General features: G+C 45.1%; 2 protein-coding genes across 4 annotated transcripts in view; one reads left to right on the forward strand and one right to left on the reverse strand.

Annotated features, from left to right (window-relative positions):
* ARHGAP1 (Rho GTPase activating protein 1) overlaps positions 1-14,799 on the reverse strand; it is a 126,326-nt gene extending 111,527 nt beyond the window's left edge. For 2 of the 3 annotated variants that reach the window (XM_082271143.1, XM_082271140.1), the window contains exon 1: positions 14,635-14,799. The gene's annotated coding sequence lies outside the window, so the exon portion shown is untranslated. Of the gene's footprint in view, positions 1-14,622 lie in introns of all 3 variants that reach the window. The other variant, XM_082271141.1, reaches the window with a different exon arrangement.
* A 267-nt stretch (positions 14,800-15,066) lies between these two features.
* The window catches only part of ZNF408 (zinc finger protein 408), a 31,846-nt gene continuing 29,814 nt past the window's right edge, over positions 15,067-17,098 (forward strand). Inside the window, exon 1 of the mRNA XM_082271119.1 lies at positions 15,067-15,121. The gene's annotated coding sequence lies outside the window, so the exon portion shown is untranslated. The remainder of the gene's footprint in view (positions 15,122-17,098) is intronic.

A 17,098-nucleotide genomic window follows, 5' to 3' on the forward strand; every position in this document is an offset into this window, starting at 1 on the left:
GTTCCCCGAGACCTAAAAAAAATTATTTCAAGGGTTCCTCTGTGTTGAAAAGGTTGAGAAAGGCTGCACTGGACATTAAAGTGGATCAAACACCAGAGCCGTCGATAGCAGGGAAAACGATCCAATTCCCTGTGCTGATGGGCAGGAATTCGAGTGAGGGCAAGATGGCCCCCACTCTACTATATGCCCTTGGAGGACCATCAAACGTCACTTCCTTCCAATGGCCTTAGGGGGAAATTTTCTTTTTTTTTTTTCAAATAGCTTTTGTCTTTTGACCCCAAATCTCACATTAAAGAGGACATATCCTGCTTATTTCTATTACAAGGGATGTTTACATTCCTTGTAATAGGAATGAAAGTGTTCAAAAAAAATTTTTTTTAAAAAAAAAAGGGGCATTGTAAAAATAAAAAGTAAAATAAATTTAAAGAAAAAAAATTAAAAATTTAAAGCACCCCGTCCCTCTGTGCTTGCACGCAAAAGCAAACGCATACACAAGTCACTCCCACATATACACACACATTATATATATATATATATATATATATATATATATATATATATATATATATATATATATATATATATATATATATATAAATAAACGGTGTTCAAACCACATGTGAGGTATCACAGCGATCGTTAGAGTGAGGGCAATAATTCTAGCCCTAGAACTCTTCTGTAAGTCTAAACTGGTAACCTGTAGACATTTTTAAAGTGTCGCCTATGGAGATTTTTAAGAACCAAAGTTTGCCGCCATTGCACGAGTGTGCGCAATTTTAAAGCATGACATGTTGGGTATCTTTGGGCTAACTTTACTGTTTTCTTATTCGAAAATTGAGTTTGTAAGACTGCTGCGCAAACACAGCGTATTGCAACGATCTCCATTTTATTCTCTAGGGTCTCTGATTAAAAAAGTATATTATTACATACACACACACACATATATATATATATATACACACACATACACATATATATATATATATATATATATATATATATATATATATATATATATATATATATATATATATAATGTTGGGGGTTCTAAGTAATTTTCTAGCAAAAAATGCCTTATTTTAAACAACAAATGTCAGAAAGAGGCTTGGTCCTTAGCTGGTAATGCGCTAGGTGCGTGTGCCTTCCATTTTGTTTTGCCTTTGTAGAGCCTAGTAATGAAATTGTATTATTTGCTTCCTTTTGATCTGTTAAATATACCTGTTGATCATTCCAGACATCTTGCAGGCCGATAGCTTTCTGTGCACTCTGTATCTGCTGACTGCTTTAAGGTAGCATTGTTGCCTATACTTGCTGGGGACTACAGAACACCCCCCCCCCCTATACTTTTCTTCAGGAGGCAGCAAGGGCAGCCCCTATACTTCATGACAATTTTACTTTAGTGCCGGTTCACATTATAACGATTTCAGATATCGCATGTGATTAGCACCGCACTGCAGTGTCTGTGCGATGCGAATTCAGCCATACAGATTGTATGGCTGAACCACATCGCATTCGGACCAAAGTCCTGCAGGACCCTTTTTTGGTCCGCACCAGAATCGCATGGATGTTCACCCCTATGCCATCTGTCCAAATTGACAGTTTGCACTGCGATATGCAAATTAATCTGGGGGTGTTATTAACTTTGTATTGACACGCCCAGCAGTTCGCATATAGCAGTGTGAGCTGCCCGTGAGTCAGGTGCGATGCGGTAACGCAGTGGATTCGCAGGGTTCCCGCATCGCACCAATGTGAACCGGCACTAAAACGGAGAGCCACCTTAATAAGCCACCAGCAGACTTCAGCTGTACTTGAAACTTGTGAAAGCATTCCCCGCCCCCGCTGGGGACAATAGAACACCTCCACCTATGTTAGGAAGAGAATAAAGGGTGATATTCTGTAGTCCCAACACCTTTCCTGCCCCCTGGTGACAATGCTTGTCCTCCATGAATACAGGGTGAGCGTTAGTCAGCTTAGGAGAGAAGCGAGTGGCAAGTCCTATACTCATGTGACAAATGCTGTATTGAAGTGCTCTTATATCAGCTAAAGTCAGTATAAACAAAGCCTGAAAAGTATTTGAAGACTATGACACAGGTACAGTGAGTCGTCTAAGGCGTCATTCATGCATGACACAAACAGGACTGCAGAGTATGGGACAAGTTCAAGATCTTCCACTAATAATAGGTTTGCTGATCAATGAACTGTACTATGTACAATGACCCAGGAAGGCTGCATTATAATTAGCTGCTAATGTACTAACAATAAAAATGGATAAAGGCACCATAAAATACAGCAAAGAATGATTTAGGTGAAGACAGAATCATAAATGCTACAGGTTACAAAGCTGTACAAAACGTGACAGGGAAGGAAACCACTGTATTGTGTCACATAGAGAGATAACCAACTGCTTTTATACCACGCAAAAGAATGACAGCTGACTGGGTGACGCCAGGGGCACCATGCGGCAAAGACGGCGCCAGGGGCACCCTGGGGAGATGCTTTAATTTTTGTTAAAAAAAAAAAAAGCATAAAAAATAAATAAGTTTAACCACTTCAATACAGGGCACTTTCACCCCCTTCCTGCCCAGGCCAATTTTCCCCTTTTAGCGCTGTTGCATTTTGAATGACAATTGCGCGGTCATGCAACATTGTACCTAAACCAAATTTATGTCATTTTCCCCCCACAAATAGAGCTTTCTTTTGGTGGTATTTGATCACCTCTGGGTTTTTTCCTTTTTGCTAAACAAATAAAAAAAGACCGAAAAGTTTGAAAAAAAAAAAAAAAACGTTTTTTTGTTTAGGTTATACAATTTTGTAAATAAATAAGTTTTTTCCTGCACTGATGAGCACTGATGAGACTGCACTGACAGGCACTGATGAGGAGGCACTGATGGGGTGGCACTGATGGGCACTGATGGGCAATAATGGGCACTGGTGGGCAATAATGGGCACTGGTGGGCGACACTGATAGATGGCAATGATGGGTACTGGTGGGGAACACTGATAGGGAGGGCACTGGCGGGCAGCACTTATGGGGAGGGCAATGGGGGGCTCCCTGAGCCCTGATTGCCATCCCTGGTGGCCATAGTGGGCATCCCTGGGGTCATGGGTGGGCATCCCTGGTGGGTCTATTGGTACCCCCCCCCCCCGAGGGTCTGCACTGGTAATCAATGATCTGATTACCAGTGCCGACCCCCTCCCTGTCAGGGGAGCCGCCGATCGGCGCTCCTTTACTCGTGCCTGTCAGGCACGAACTAAGGAAAGCCGATCAACGGCTCTTCCTGTTTACTATGTGACCAGCCGTGATTGGACATGGCTGGTCACATGGTAAAGAGCCTATGTCAGAGGCTCTTTACCGAAATTGGAGATGCAGGGAGTCAGACTGACACCTCGCATCACCGATCGCCGTCATACGACGTCCGGTCAGGATAATACAACCACAATCCCGACGTCAAACGCCTATAGGGCGGGCGGGATGTGGTTAAAAAAAGCATAAAATAAATAATAAGTTTAAACTGGTTAAAAAGTATTAGCTGGAGTTTTGCTTTAATTAGTCAAGACCATCTTAATTTGCTAATGAATATAACACTGCCCTCTCCGCAGGATGACAGTGCTGCTCTCCAAGAGTAGCTCTATTGCTTCACCAGCGTAAGACAGAAGTGTGTCACTGGTCAGATCACCTGGTAAAAATAAAGGAAAAAGTCTAAAGCAAACACAAATGCAGCCACAACAATTAAGGATTAGTAAACTGCAAAAAATTATAACCGGGCTTGACAAATTTGCTTTAAATCCAGGCGCCAGCTAAAAGTTAACCACTTTAATACCGGGCACTTTCACCCCTTTTCTGCCTTGGTCAAGTTTTCTTCTTCATGGGATTTGCACTGTGCTGATGAGGCTGCACTAATTTGCTGCACTAATGGGGCTGCACGGATAATCAGTGTAAATGTCACAGGATAGATGATTATTGGCTTTCCTTTCCTCATGCTGTGATAGCACTGAGGAAAATAAATGCCGTTAACTAACAATTGTTTACATGTGACTGGACACAGCTGATCACGTGGTAAAGGGCTGCCGTGATTGGCCCTTTATCTCAATCTGTGATCAGCAGTGTTTGAAGGACACAGCGATCACAGAGCGCTCCAGATGCATGTTTCTGGGACGACATCAATAGACGCCATCTCAGAACTGGCTGACCGCGCTGTAGCCATCTTTCAACTATAGCGCAGTCAGCGAGTGGGAGGGGGATGCAGATGGCTGACAAAAGCCCAGGCACCAGGACGCAATTTCTAGTTGCCATGGCAACCTGGGATTTGTTGAGCCCTGTGTTATATTTTTGTCTAAAATCACTTTAATAAAAGAAAGGCTAAATAAATAAACCAACTTTAAAAATACTGCCTCCTTATTGCACCCAATTGCTGTGAATATAGGTTAGCATACATCGCAATGTATATACTGTGTGCTGTTGATACCAGTGGGTGACGTCAATGGTCTACGGCAGGGTTTCCCAAACTACGGCCCTGCAGCTGTTGCCGAACTACACATCCCATGAGGCATTGTAAAACTCTGACATTCACATGACTAGGCATGATGGGAATTGTAGTTCCTGAACAACTGCAGGGCCGTAGTTTGGGAATCCCTGGTCTAAGGAATTCAGCCCCATTGTCTGCCTGTCTGTTATGCCTTGGAAAAAAAAGGCCTTTACATTGGGCTTATGGTAAAATGTATAAGGGGTCATGTGAAACAGTGGGGAGGAAGCATTTTAAAGTGCAAGTTCACTTTTTCACAAAAAATTAAAAAAGGTGAACTAACATTGTACTGTACACCCTTCCCACCCCTAGTCCCAGCCATACTTATTGGCATTGGTAATGGGCTGTCAGTATCCATGCAGCCAGTGATGGGGTTCCAGGAATTTGCAATCCCCGCTCTTCTTCTCTGTGCAGCACTTCCGGGACAGAGCAGAGCAATTTTCTGCACCAAACAGAACTGCTCTGATCCATCCTGGAAGCGCTGCACAGAGGAGTGAGAGGAAAGCAGGGATTTCAAAGTCAAGAAACTGCTACACCAGCTGCATTGCCACTGACCGCATATAACCCATAGAGGTAAGTACTGCAGCCAAACAATGGGGGGGGGGGGGGATGGTGTACTTTGTTAGTTCACCATTTCATTTTTTGAGAAAAGGTGAACATTGAGTTCACACTAGGGATGCACCGAAATGAAATTCTTGGCCGAAGCCGAATAATAATAAAATATTTGTCCGAAGGCCGAATACCGAACGCGGTGTTTCGCATTTTTTCCATTTATTTTGCCAATTTTTTGTCCTCTCGTGTCTCTCTCTCTTGTCCTCTCATGTCTCTCTCTCTCCCTCTTGTCCTCTCATGTCTCTCTCTCTCCCTAAATGTTACTGTAGGGAATGGGATTCAGTGCACACTGCAGCCTTGTACCATAGGGTTAATGTTAGTGACACTGTAGGGATTGGGAAGGATGCTGGGAATGGAAATCAGGAAGCATGCAGGCAGCCTTGTAAATTTTAATTGCAGATACAGGGCACTGGGCAGGTCAGGGTTAATGTGGTAACATCAATTACTCAGTGACAGTCAGTCAGTGTCAGTGTGGACTCGATCAGATTATACAGTGACAGACAGTCTCTCATAGTGGTGGTAGTAGGAGGCTGGAGGTGGACTAGTAGGAGCCTGGAAAGGAGCACAGCCGCATACATACATTACTCACTCGTGCACTGCAGCCCGCCCCACACATTCAGTGAGTCTTAGGCTGGCCATACACTATACAATTTTCTTGTTCAACTTTCCTTTAGATTTACCAAAACCATGTAATATAGGGTCAAACCTAAACACTTTCAATTTGTATGCAGTCAGGCAGGCCCTTGCACTACATAGTTTAAGGTAAATCTAAAGGAAATTGAATAAGAAAATTGTATAGTGTATGGCCAGCCTTACTCTCCTCCCTAGTTTTTTCAATGGCACATTCAGGAAGCCAATCACGCCGTGAGTAGCGGCACAGCGGAACCAATCAGGTGTGCAGGCACGCGTGATTGGTTCGCTGTGCAGCTAATCACGGCGTGATTGGCTTCCTGAATGTGCCATTGAAAAAACTAGGGAGGAGAGTAAGACTCACTGAATGTGTGGGGCGGGCTGCAGTGCACGAGTGAGTAATGTATGTATGCTCACCGCTGAAGTGTCCCGGCTTCACGGAAGTCTGTGAGTCCTCCTGTCCTCCTCCGAGTCCCTTCCCCCTGTAAATATCGTGACCTCGGCGATATGAATATCGCCTACGGCCACAGAACGATAGTCGATATCATATCGACTATCGTTCAGCCCTATTATTCGGCACAAAATTATTCGGCCTTTTGACTTATTCGGCCGAACACCGAAAGTGCTATTTTTTCTATTTTCGGCCGAATAATGTTCGGCCGCCGAATATTCGGTGCATCCCTAGTTCACACTTGCTAAAAATACTCACACTAACACAGACGAACGTGCCTATGGTGTTAATTCACAGTTTTGACACTTAATATGTGTTAAAATAAAAAAAAAAATCTACCTCCAAGTGATTTTTTTTTCCACCTCACGGATATTTGATTAAAGTGGTTGTAAATCCTTCCATATACCCAGTGAAGTGATTGGTCTCAGGTGATACACAGAGATGAAACAAATCCTCCTGTCTAAGTAGATTATCTGAAGTCTTCTCTACATCCGTTCAAAGTGCAGAGTTTATACCACTTGTCCGAGCTGTCAGAAAAAAGGGGGCGGAGAGCTGAAATTATACTTTGAATAGCTCAGGGAGAGCTAATTGGAGGGAAGAGACCCCCCCCCCCCCACACACACAGCACACAGGGGAACCCTGGACACACCGATTGCGAGATTGAAATTGTGCGATTTCACTTGAAGAAGCACGATTTCAAAGTAGCATTTCAGTGCTACTTCATGTGCAACTTGGAAGTCGCACCTGAACTTGCAAAAAGTAGCGCAGGAACTACTTTTAAAATCGGTGCGACTCCGACGCAGGCAATAGGATGTGACTTTGCATGCAATTTTAAACTGTCAAATTGTATGACAAGTCACACCAGTGTCACCGGGGGGGCGAACAGATATGGAACAAGAAAAATCCAGATGGCTGCCCACCAGCAATAGACTTTCATTAGACCAGGGGTGTGCAAACTTTTTTCAAAGAGGGCCAGATTTGGTGAAGTGAACATGCGTGAGGGCCGAGCATTTTGCCTGACATTCTTTGGACCATTAAAATTAAATGCAAACTAACTATTTTATGGAAACGGTATACTTTTCATTTCTTCACATGGATGACAAATCTAAACAGGTGTTAAATCGCTCCGCCTTTCATATCTAAAGGCCAGATGAAAAAAAAAATCCAGGAAGCTGAAATATATTTCAGCAACATTGTGAAGTACATTACATATTATTGGTAATATAGGTTGTCTGTCAACTTTTAAAGTTCACAAAATATGAACAGGAACATAACACCAAGTATACATGTTGTGTTCAAATATATTTATCACCGATTTAGACCAACTGACATTTACTGAGATTTTACAATGTATTCATCCCAATTCGGAGCATGCGTGCTCCCTAATCAGTCACACAAGGGTTAACCACATATAAGCGCTATATGAACCCACCGATGATGATTAATGATGGTGGCAATAAGTCATGAATGATGCCAATGTATTTTTCCAAATTACCTGTTTAAAGCAATTGGCCCACGGGCCGGACTTTGGACATGCCTGCATTAGACAATTAGGACCAGCATGACAAGTGGTACAGGTACAGTAGAGGACGGACAGGAAACCTGTTTCATGCTAAAAATAAAGATGACTAATACATTACCCCAATGTTTTTCGCATAAAACGTGCTTACCGGTTGGCCCGCTACTGTACCACCTGTTACATTGGTCTTAAAGCGGAGTTTCAGCCTAACCGCACACTCACCTGTCCCATGGTCCAGCGATGCGCCGTCTTCTCCCTCTCTGCGGCGCCGGCATCACTGATGTGGGCACCTGGCTGTGACAGTTTGCGGCTTCACAGCCGGGTACGCACTGCGCATGCGTGAGTTGCGCTATGCGTCGTGATTGGCCGGCAATCTTCTGGGACCTCTGACATGTCCCAGAAGATTGCAGGGAGGGAGGGAGAGAGGAGAACTTCCGCTCAGGGCGCCGCGGCACTCCGAGCAGAAGTGAGAGCGGGTACATGTCAAAACTAGGTACCCGCTCCCCCCCCCCAAAAAATGACATGCCAAATGTGGCATGTCAGGGGGTTAGGACTATTTAAAGCGGAAGTTCCACTTTTGGGTGGAACTCCGCTTTAGTGGTCTAAAAAAAAAAAAGAAAATGGATCGTTGGTGTGTAGCCATCTGGATTTTTCTTGCGCCAGATCATACAGCAAATGAGCTGAACGGACACCCAACTAGAGGAGGTGTATGGGGATGAACCAGAGGTGATCCCACCTGGGAGGAGCAATATAGAGGGATATGCTTTGTTCACATTTCATGCCTGAGGTTTACAACCACTTTATCGCTACCGGCCCATTTACATTACATTACCATAGACTTGACAAGCAAGCTTCATTTTTTCCATACATCGTCACAAAGTGAAGAAAAATCAACATGTTTATAAAACGTTAACAGCTCTGTCTGCTGTCCATATGATCCATTGCAGGCTGCTTTACTAATGGCACTTTTCCACTGCAAGTACCGGCTCAGCTCTACTCGGCCCTGCTTGGCCCGGTTTGCTTTTCCACTGCTGGTACCGCATGGTACGGTGTTGGAACGGTTCGGTACGGTACGGTATGGTTTGCTTTTCCACTAAAGTAGTACTAAAGTTAAGTGGGTGGGATAACAACGGGGTGGGTGGGATTCTCTGACCAATCAGTGGCTAGTAGTGACTGCATGCAAAGGATTGTGGGATATGGTACCAGTTTGGTACCTCTTGGAACCACAATCGAGTAGGTACTGTTTTTGAGAGCCGTACCATTCGGTTCCATGTAGTGGAAAAGCGCCGCCGTACCGTACCGAACCGTTCCTACACTATACCATGCGGTACCAGCAGTGGAAAAGCACAAAAGCGAGCCAAACCGTTCGGTTCCATGCAGTGGAAAAGCCCCATAAGAGTTTAAGGAGCTGCAGAAACGCTCCTCAAACGCATGTTTCTAACGTCAGTGTGAAGACGGCCTTAGTATAGCCTTTCCCTTTTTGACTTCCCTATCAGAGTCACTTTCAACCCACAAGGGCGTTTCCCAATACTGCATCTCCTTTCTATTTGAATTTACAAAAAAAAATTACAATATTTTGAAGCATGAATAAAAAGTAATATGTTTACTTCTTTAGATCTCTACACCGAACCGAAGACTCGATTCACACTGCCATGACTTGTCAGGCTACTTGGTCGTGCTCCATTCTGTGCAATGGAACCGTTCTAATCAGAGTGACTCAAGTCGCTCCGACTTAGAAAAAGGTTCCTGCACTACTTCGGGGTGACATCGGAGCGACTTACATTGACTTCTATTATAGAAGTCATTTGCAAGCCGCGATGAAGTCGTGCTGCATGGGGCGGCTCAAAGTCGGGGACACTTTGAGTCGCCCCAGTGTGAACCGGCTCTAAAAGAAGGACATTTGAGCAGTAATGAAGAAATTTGTTACCAAAAGAGGGTCTAAAATGTTGTAATTATGTGCCGCCCTATGTGCGTTTGTCACCTGAGAATAAGCTCCAGCTCCTTTTAAAATGACAAGCTTCCTGCGATTTACCGCAATTGCCATCTGATCCTGTTGTGTGACAACTGCAGAAGAATCACATTGCATTTAGGGAGCCACTGAATAATAATGGCACCTAAAAGTGAACAACGCATTGTGCTGTGATTGCCACTTGATTTGGGATAGTGGGCAGAATCGTAGGATGTGAACCGGGCCACCTGCATAGGTGTTTTTTGGTAAAAGTAAACAAACCCTTTACCATGCATTGTATTGTGGCAACCTATTCAATATAAATGGACTGTCAACACAATGGCAATAAAAAAAAAAAAAAGGACGCACATGACCCTTTATTCAAGATGCAGAACATATAGGTGCATTATGAATGGCCTCCTACTAGAGCTGCACGATTAATCGTATGAAAATCGCGATCTCGATTCACCCCCCCTGACGATCTAAACCTGAGATATTCTCGATTCTTTGCATAGCTGAGGGAGCAGAGAAAACAGCTGTGGAAAACTCCCAGTAACTATAAACAAAATGATTACATTGTATCTTTCCTCCCGCAAACCCTATCAGCATTATGTCTCCCAGTAACTATAAACAAAATGATTACATTGTATCTTTTCCTTCCCTCTGCCAGGGAGAAAGGAAGTTTAACCTCTTAAAGACTGGACCTTTTTCTGACACTTGTTGCTTGCAAGTTAAAATCAGTTTTTTTTTGTCTAGAAAAGTACTTAGAACCCCCAAACATTTTATATATTTTTTTAGCAGAGACCCTACAGAATAAAATGGCGATTGTTGTAATATTTTATGTCACACTGTATTTGCGCAGCAGTCTTTCAAACGCAATTAATAAACTTTAATGAATAAAAAAAAAAAAAAAAAAACTTAACAGTAAAGTTATCCCATTTTTTTTTTTTGTTACACAAAGAATCGTGAGAGAATCGTGATCTTTATTTCAAGCTAAAAAATCGTGATTCTCATTTTGGCCAGAATCGTGCAGCTCTACCTCCTACTGTGCATTGCATTGGTTGTCACTCACATTAGTGTGTGTTGCTGCAGCACAGAAGTGTGAATGGCATTTGTAGCGATGCTGAGGCTCCTTTCACACATGCTGTCCGTTTGCTCATTTTTCATCCATCCGTTGACGGATGAAAACCAGACATCAATGCATCTCTATGGAAAAACAGATGTAAATGGATGATCATCCGTTGACATCAGTTTACATCCGCATCCGTTTTTTTTAAACTAATCAAAGCTCTATTTTTCTTCCATTAAAATGTCAGCAGCTGCAAATACTGTAGCTGCTGATTTTTAATATAAGGACACTTACCTGTCCAGGGATCCAGCGTTGTCCTCACTCAAGTCAAATCTTCAATCAGCTTCATGTCCAGGTGCGGCCATCTTAACTAAGGGAAACTGGCACTGAAGCTTTACAACCAGTTTCCTACTGCACATATGCAAGCCACGCTTTCTAGTCCTGCAGCCTTCTGGGGCCTGCCATGTGTCCCTGCAGCCTTCTGGGGCCTGCCATGTGTCCCCGCAGCCTTCTGGGGCCTGCCATGTGTCCCCGCAGCCTTCTGGGGCCTGCCATGTGTCCCCGCAGCCTTCTGGGGCCTGCCATGTGTCCCCGCAGCCTTCTGGGGCCTGCCATGTGTCCCAGAAGACTAGAGGGAGGAGGGGAGGGCAGAACTTTAGATCATTGTGGCAATCTGACTGGAAGTGGGTACCTGTCAAAACCAGGTACACGCCCCCCCCCAAAAAAAAGTGTCAAATGTGAGATGCAAAAAAGTGCAACACAAACAAGTGGAACCTCCCCTTTTGGATGAAGTTCCACTTTAAACAGGGACATGTGCGTACCAGTGCAGATCATCAGTGACAAAAAAAATCCAGCATGTTCTACTTTTTTTTTTTCTGCACTGGAACTGACCGCACTAGGCATTGAAACCCATATAACCTACTAGCCATGCATTTTTGATGCAGAGGAAAACAAAAAAAACACACTGGACTGCATCTGGTGAGAACCGGTCCGATAAATCATTTGCCTGACATGACCCGTCACCCCCACCGACCTCTGAGCGATTCCTCCTGCAGCAGGACAGCATGACGAATCCCTTTACTTTCAAGGGGGATCGGTCACAGCTGAGGGTTGTGCAGTTTGCTACCCAAAAATTATTTTTTGGGGGGATGGGGGGGTGAATCAGCCATTTTGGGCCCCACAGACTTCAAATGAAGAACCTGAAAATTTACAAACCATGAGTTTTTAAGCATTTTTTTTTTTACACATTTTGACACCCAACCATTGGTCCGGCAGATACAAGAATGATGACAACTTATGATGTCACCAATGACATTGCTTTCTATTGGTCACCACTAAATTGCTGCAATTGGAGGCTTAAAAATATACGTAATGTAAAACGTGGGCGTGTTTTCTGTGCCCAGATAGCCACAGGTGGCACACACAGCCGGCCGCAGGGATGAAAAGGCCGTACACAGCAGGTAAATGCTGAGACTGCAGTCACACCTCGCTTAGCAGAAATGGGCAGAAATTTGCATGTTTTTCACGCATTTCCCTGCACAGGACAGCCCACTCACTTTATAAATGTGACAATGAAGCTCCTGTACCTTTTTCGGGCGTAGAGATTCACTCATTGTTTTGCCACATTTAGGGGCCCATTTAGAAATAAACCCTTCCTGCCACCTTCCGGCCCATTAAGAGCTTTTAAATGGCAGGAGGTGGAGGCGGCCATTCGGGTCATGTGATCGCTGTGATTGGCTGTCAGAGCAGCCACATGATTGGAAAGCTCCTGATCGCAAGTTTGCATCGGGAGCTTTCCAGTCCTTGCCAGTGTGCTGGGAGTGTGCAGGGTTCGCGCTCCCTGCAAAGAAAAGGGTTTACATAGGGCTGTATATTTGCACCATGTTGGCAGGAAGAGGTTAATGGCAGCTTGAACACGACTCGCATTTTTTACACGTTCCCAGAACGCGTAACTGAATGCCTCCTGCTGATTTCTTGCCTTGGCCTAATCTTGCACATGTGCACAAGACATATTCCTCTGAATGTGGAAATTCTGCACTCCGGGGGATACGTTCTATGTATTGGCACTGAGGCCCCATTCACACCTCTGCATTTCAGAGGCACGTACAGAAACGCATAAAATGTGCATCGGGCTTAATTCTTAATGGCACCCCAAATGCGGCTAGGTGACACAAATGTAATCCTGCGACACACACACATCAAAACACATGAAGCTCACCGCCCAAAGAAGTGCGGGAGTTGCTCTGGCGCATTTGTTGCGAGTAGGGCAGCCCATTCAATTCAACAGGCTGTCCTATGTGCATTCTGTAGACATGCGTTTCGCCAGGACTAGTATGAATGGGGGCCTTACAGCCATTCACTTCAGTGTGAATGGGAAACCCATTTTGCCATGACCAGTGTGAACGGGGCCCTACAGCCAACCACAGAAGTAAATGGCTGCCTGTAAGGCCCCATTCACACTGGTCATGGCGAAATGCGTTTCCCATTCACATGGAAGTGAATGGCTTTACGTGGCTGTAGGGCCCCATTCGCGCTAGTCATGGCGAAATGCGTTTCCCAGTTGCATGGAAGTGAATGGCTTTACATGGCTGTAGGGCCCCATACACGCTAGTCATGGCGAAATGCGTTTCCCATTCACATGAAGTGAATGGCTTTACGTGGCTGTAGGGCCCCATTCGCGCTAGTCATGGCGAAATGCGTTTCCCAGTTGCATGGAAGTGAATGGCTTTACATGGCTGTAGGGCCCCATACACGCTAGTCATGGCGAAATGCGTTTCCCATTCACATGAAGTGAATGGCTTTACGTGGCTGTAGGGCCCCATTCGCGCTAGTCATGGCGAAATGCGTTTCCCACTCACATGGAAGCAAATGGCTTTACGTGTCTGTAGGGCCCCATTCACACTGGTCATGGCGAAATGCGTTTCCCAGTCACATGGAAGTGAATGGCTTTACGTGGCTGTAGAGCCCCATTCACACTAGTCATGGCGAAATGCGTTTCCCAGTTGTATGGAATTGAATGGCTTTATGGCCCTATTCACGCTAGTCATGGGAAAATGCGTTTCCCATTCACATGTAAGTGAATGGCTGTATGGCCCCATTCGTGCTAGTCATGGCGAAATGCGTTTCCCAGTTGCATGGAAGTGAATGGCTGTACGGCCTCATTCACACTAGTCATAGTAAAACACGTTTCCCACCACAGTCCCCCCCCCCCCGCCTCCAGGACACGCATAGGACAGTCTGTTCACCTGAATGGGCTGCACCACTCACAACAAATGCGTCAGAGCAACTCACGCACTATTTTGGGCGGCGAGCTTCACATCTAAGCGACAATCCCGCTTGGCTTTGTGCGTTTTTTGGTCCGACACCATTCATTTCAATGTGCCTCCCTCTGCCCCAAAACACGCTAAGCACGGTTTTTGCACTGAGCCCAACGCGTTTTGTCATGCGTCCGCTATCCTCTTTTGGGGTGCATAAAAAAAAAACCAGCATGGGAGCAGATTACGCGTTTCTGTTGTGCACAGGGCCGAAATATCCCCCGCAGCTCTGCAAATACAGGAAAAACGTACATAAAAACATATTTGTCACAAAGCCAAACACACTCACAAATACAGAAAAATAAAAAAGCTTCATAATGGCCGGAATACGCTACAAATATAAGTGGGGGGCTGAGGAGCCATAGCCAGGCTCACTGGTGACAGGTTCTCTTTACCACAGGAGCCCTCCATAACCCAGTGTCACTCATATCATTGGTTGCTACGGGCAACAGCACCCTTGTTGCTCTAAGCAGCCCCAACACAGGCTGCGTCAGTCAATTGCTATAGCTGGGGGGAAGACCCCCATTGCCGCAGGTCATGTGACCGGTGACGTCACCCCGCTTCTCACCTCAGCCCGCAGCGGCGGCTCCCGGCTAGCTGCAGTACGTGTATGAGCCCCAGCCGCTTCTCTCGCTCCAACTCCTCCAGTCCTGCCCCAGTCACTGTCAGATATCCGGCTTCTGGGCGGAAAAGAAAAAACAGGTCGCCATAACAACCGGCCCCGCCCTCCCGTCAATGTTCTTCCCAGTGGAGAGGGGCGGAGGCACCTTAGGTCACGAGGTACGGCAGCAGCCCTGATTGGGGGGGTGTAAAGAGCGCCGCTTCTGATCTGTGTCCCTTTATTTCTTCATAGTCATACAAAGCGGCTTATCTAAAGCTGATAATAGAATCTTATAATACTAGAGTGTCGCTAAAAGTCATTCTGTTTTATTGCGTGTATGAGCGGAACCTATTTGTAGGTAGCTGTTTCCGGGGAGGCTGCATTCCTGGAAGAACCATTTCCGGTTTGGCTAAAGAAGCCGAATGTTTACTTCCGGTGGTGGGGCTGGTGGCAGGTATGTAGGCTTGGAGTGATTGGGGGCAGGAGCTGTCATTGCACACGGGGAGACAGAGGACAGACACCCTGAGGACTAACAGCCTTTCAGCTACATTTCACAATTTAAAGAGTATTTCCACTTTTATATTTATATCTGGGACATTCAATTGCTTTGTAATGGGTTCACCTTCACACAACACATCCAATAATAATGTTCACCGATTTCCTGTTATTTCTTTGGAGTAGTCTTTGGATTTCTTATGGAGGACACTGTGAAGCTGGATACACACTATACAATTTTCTTTACACTTTTTCCTTCAGATTTACCAAAACCATATAATATGAGGTCAGACCTAAATTAGTTCAATGTGTATGCAATCAGGCAGACCCTTACACTACATAGTTGAAGGCAAATCTAAAGGAAATCTACCAACAAAAGTTGTATAGTGTGTTTCCAGCCTAAAGCCCCGTACACACGTACCGATCGTCGGCCGTCTTTTGTCACCGGGCTGTCCTGTCAGCTGAAAAGTGCAAAAGACTGCACACTAATTTTGTCCGCCGACTGCAGAAGTGATGTCATGTGATGGTTAACTTTCCGTGTGTTTTTTCTTTTCTGAGCATGCCCAGTCTTGCAAATCTGCTGTCTGTCGGACGAATTCTGTACTGACTGGCGAACAATCGGCCGTTCTGGTGTCGGCATACAAAAATTTTAATGCTTGCGCGACAGATTCTGTTAGGCCGAAAGTGCGCTGTCGGCTGTCGGAAGCATCATACTAACGAGCCAAAAATCGGCCGATCGGTCGTCGGCCGAATCTTTTCAGCCGACAATCTGCACGTGTGTACGGGCCTTTAGAAGCTTTGATGTGTGAATACAGGACAGACGAGAGACAGGCCTTTTTTTTTTTTTTTTTGCATTAACCTCCGGAAGGTTTACCCCCCTTCATGACCAGGCCATTTTTTTGTGATATGGCACTGCATTACTTTACCTGACAATTATGCTGTTGTGCGACGCTGTACCCAAATACAATTGATGTACTTTTTTTCCAACAAATAGAGCTTTCTTTTGTTGGGAGGATGAGATGTGGGGTTGTGAAGCCTCGCAAAAGCAAGTCAAAATAAATAATGTGACAGTGAAAGCATAAAAATAGCACGGCGTAAGATGATATCAAATCACACATAAAATCATTAGAGAGTGGATGAATATATAGGGTTTTTGGAGATGAAGGATATCGTTTAGAGTCACTGTAAAGCTGAACTATATTCAAAAATACTTCTCTCTGTTGCAATGGTCTGACTCCCATGATATCACTCACCGGCATCTTCCGGGTGCCGGTGTAACGTTAACCACTTTGCCGCTGCTCACTAGAGCTCTACTGCGGCAAAGTGGCTCGATAACGTCTGGCGACGTAAACCTACGTCGCCAGACATTCCCCTCTCTCGGAGGCTCGCTCCCTCTGTATTCAGTCACAGCGGGAGTCGGGCCAGGGGAGGAGCGGTGGCGATCGCTGCTGCTCTTCCCCGATCATCGGGGAATCGAGTGTGGAGATCCGCCCGCTTGTGTAAACAAAGCGGGCGGATCTCCTAAGTGACAGGCAGGGTCAGATTGCAGGGTTCAGCATAGCTGAACCTGCGATCTGTCCTTGTGTCACACAGTCACCTCCCCCCACCCACATCAGTAAGCACCAGGCATACATTAACCCCTCCCTCTCCAATAAAATTAACCCCTTCCCTGCCAGTGTCATTTTTACAGTAACAGTGCATATTTATAGCACTGATTACTGTAGTAATGTCACTGATGCCCCCAAAAGTGTCAAAAATGTCAGTCAAGGGTCCGATCTGTCCGCCGCAATGTCGCAGTACAGCAAAAAAAATAGCAGATCGCCGCCATTACTCGTTAAAAAAAAAACACCAAAAATGACAGAAATCTTTCCCTTACTTAGTAAACGCAATAACTTTTGCGCAAACCAATCAAAATATGCTTATTGCTATTTTTTTT

This window comes from Pelophylax lessonae (assembly GCF_965119305.1).
Source record: "Pelophylax lessonae genome assembly, chromosome: 10".
NCBI lineage: Eukaryota > Metazoa > Chordata > Amphibia > Anura > Ranidae > Pelophylax > Pelophylax lessonae.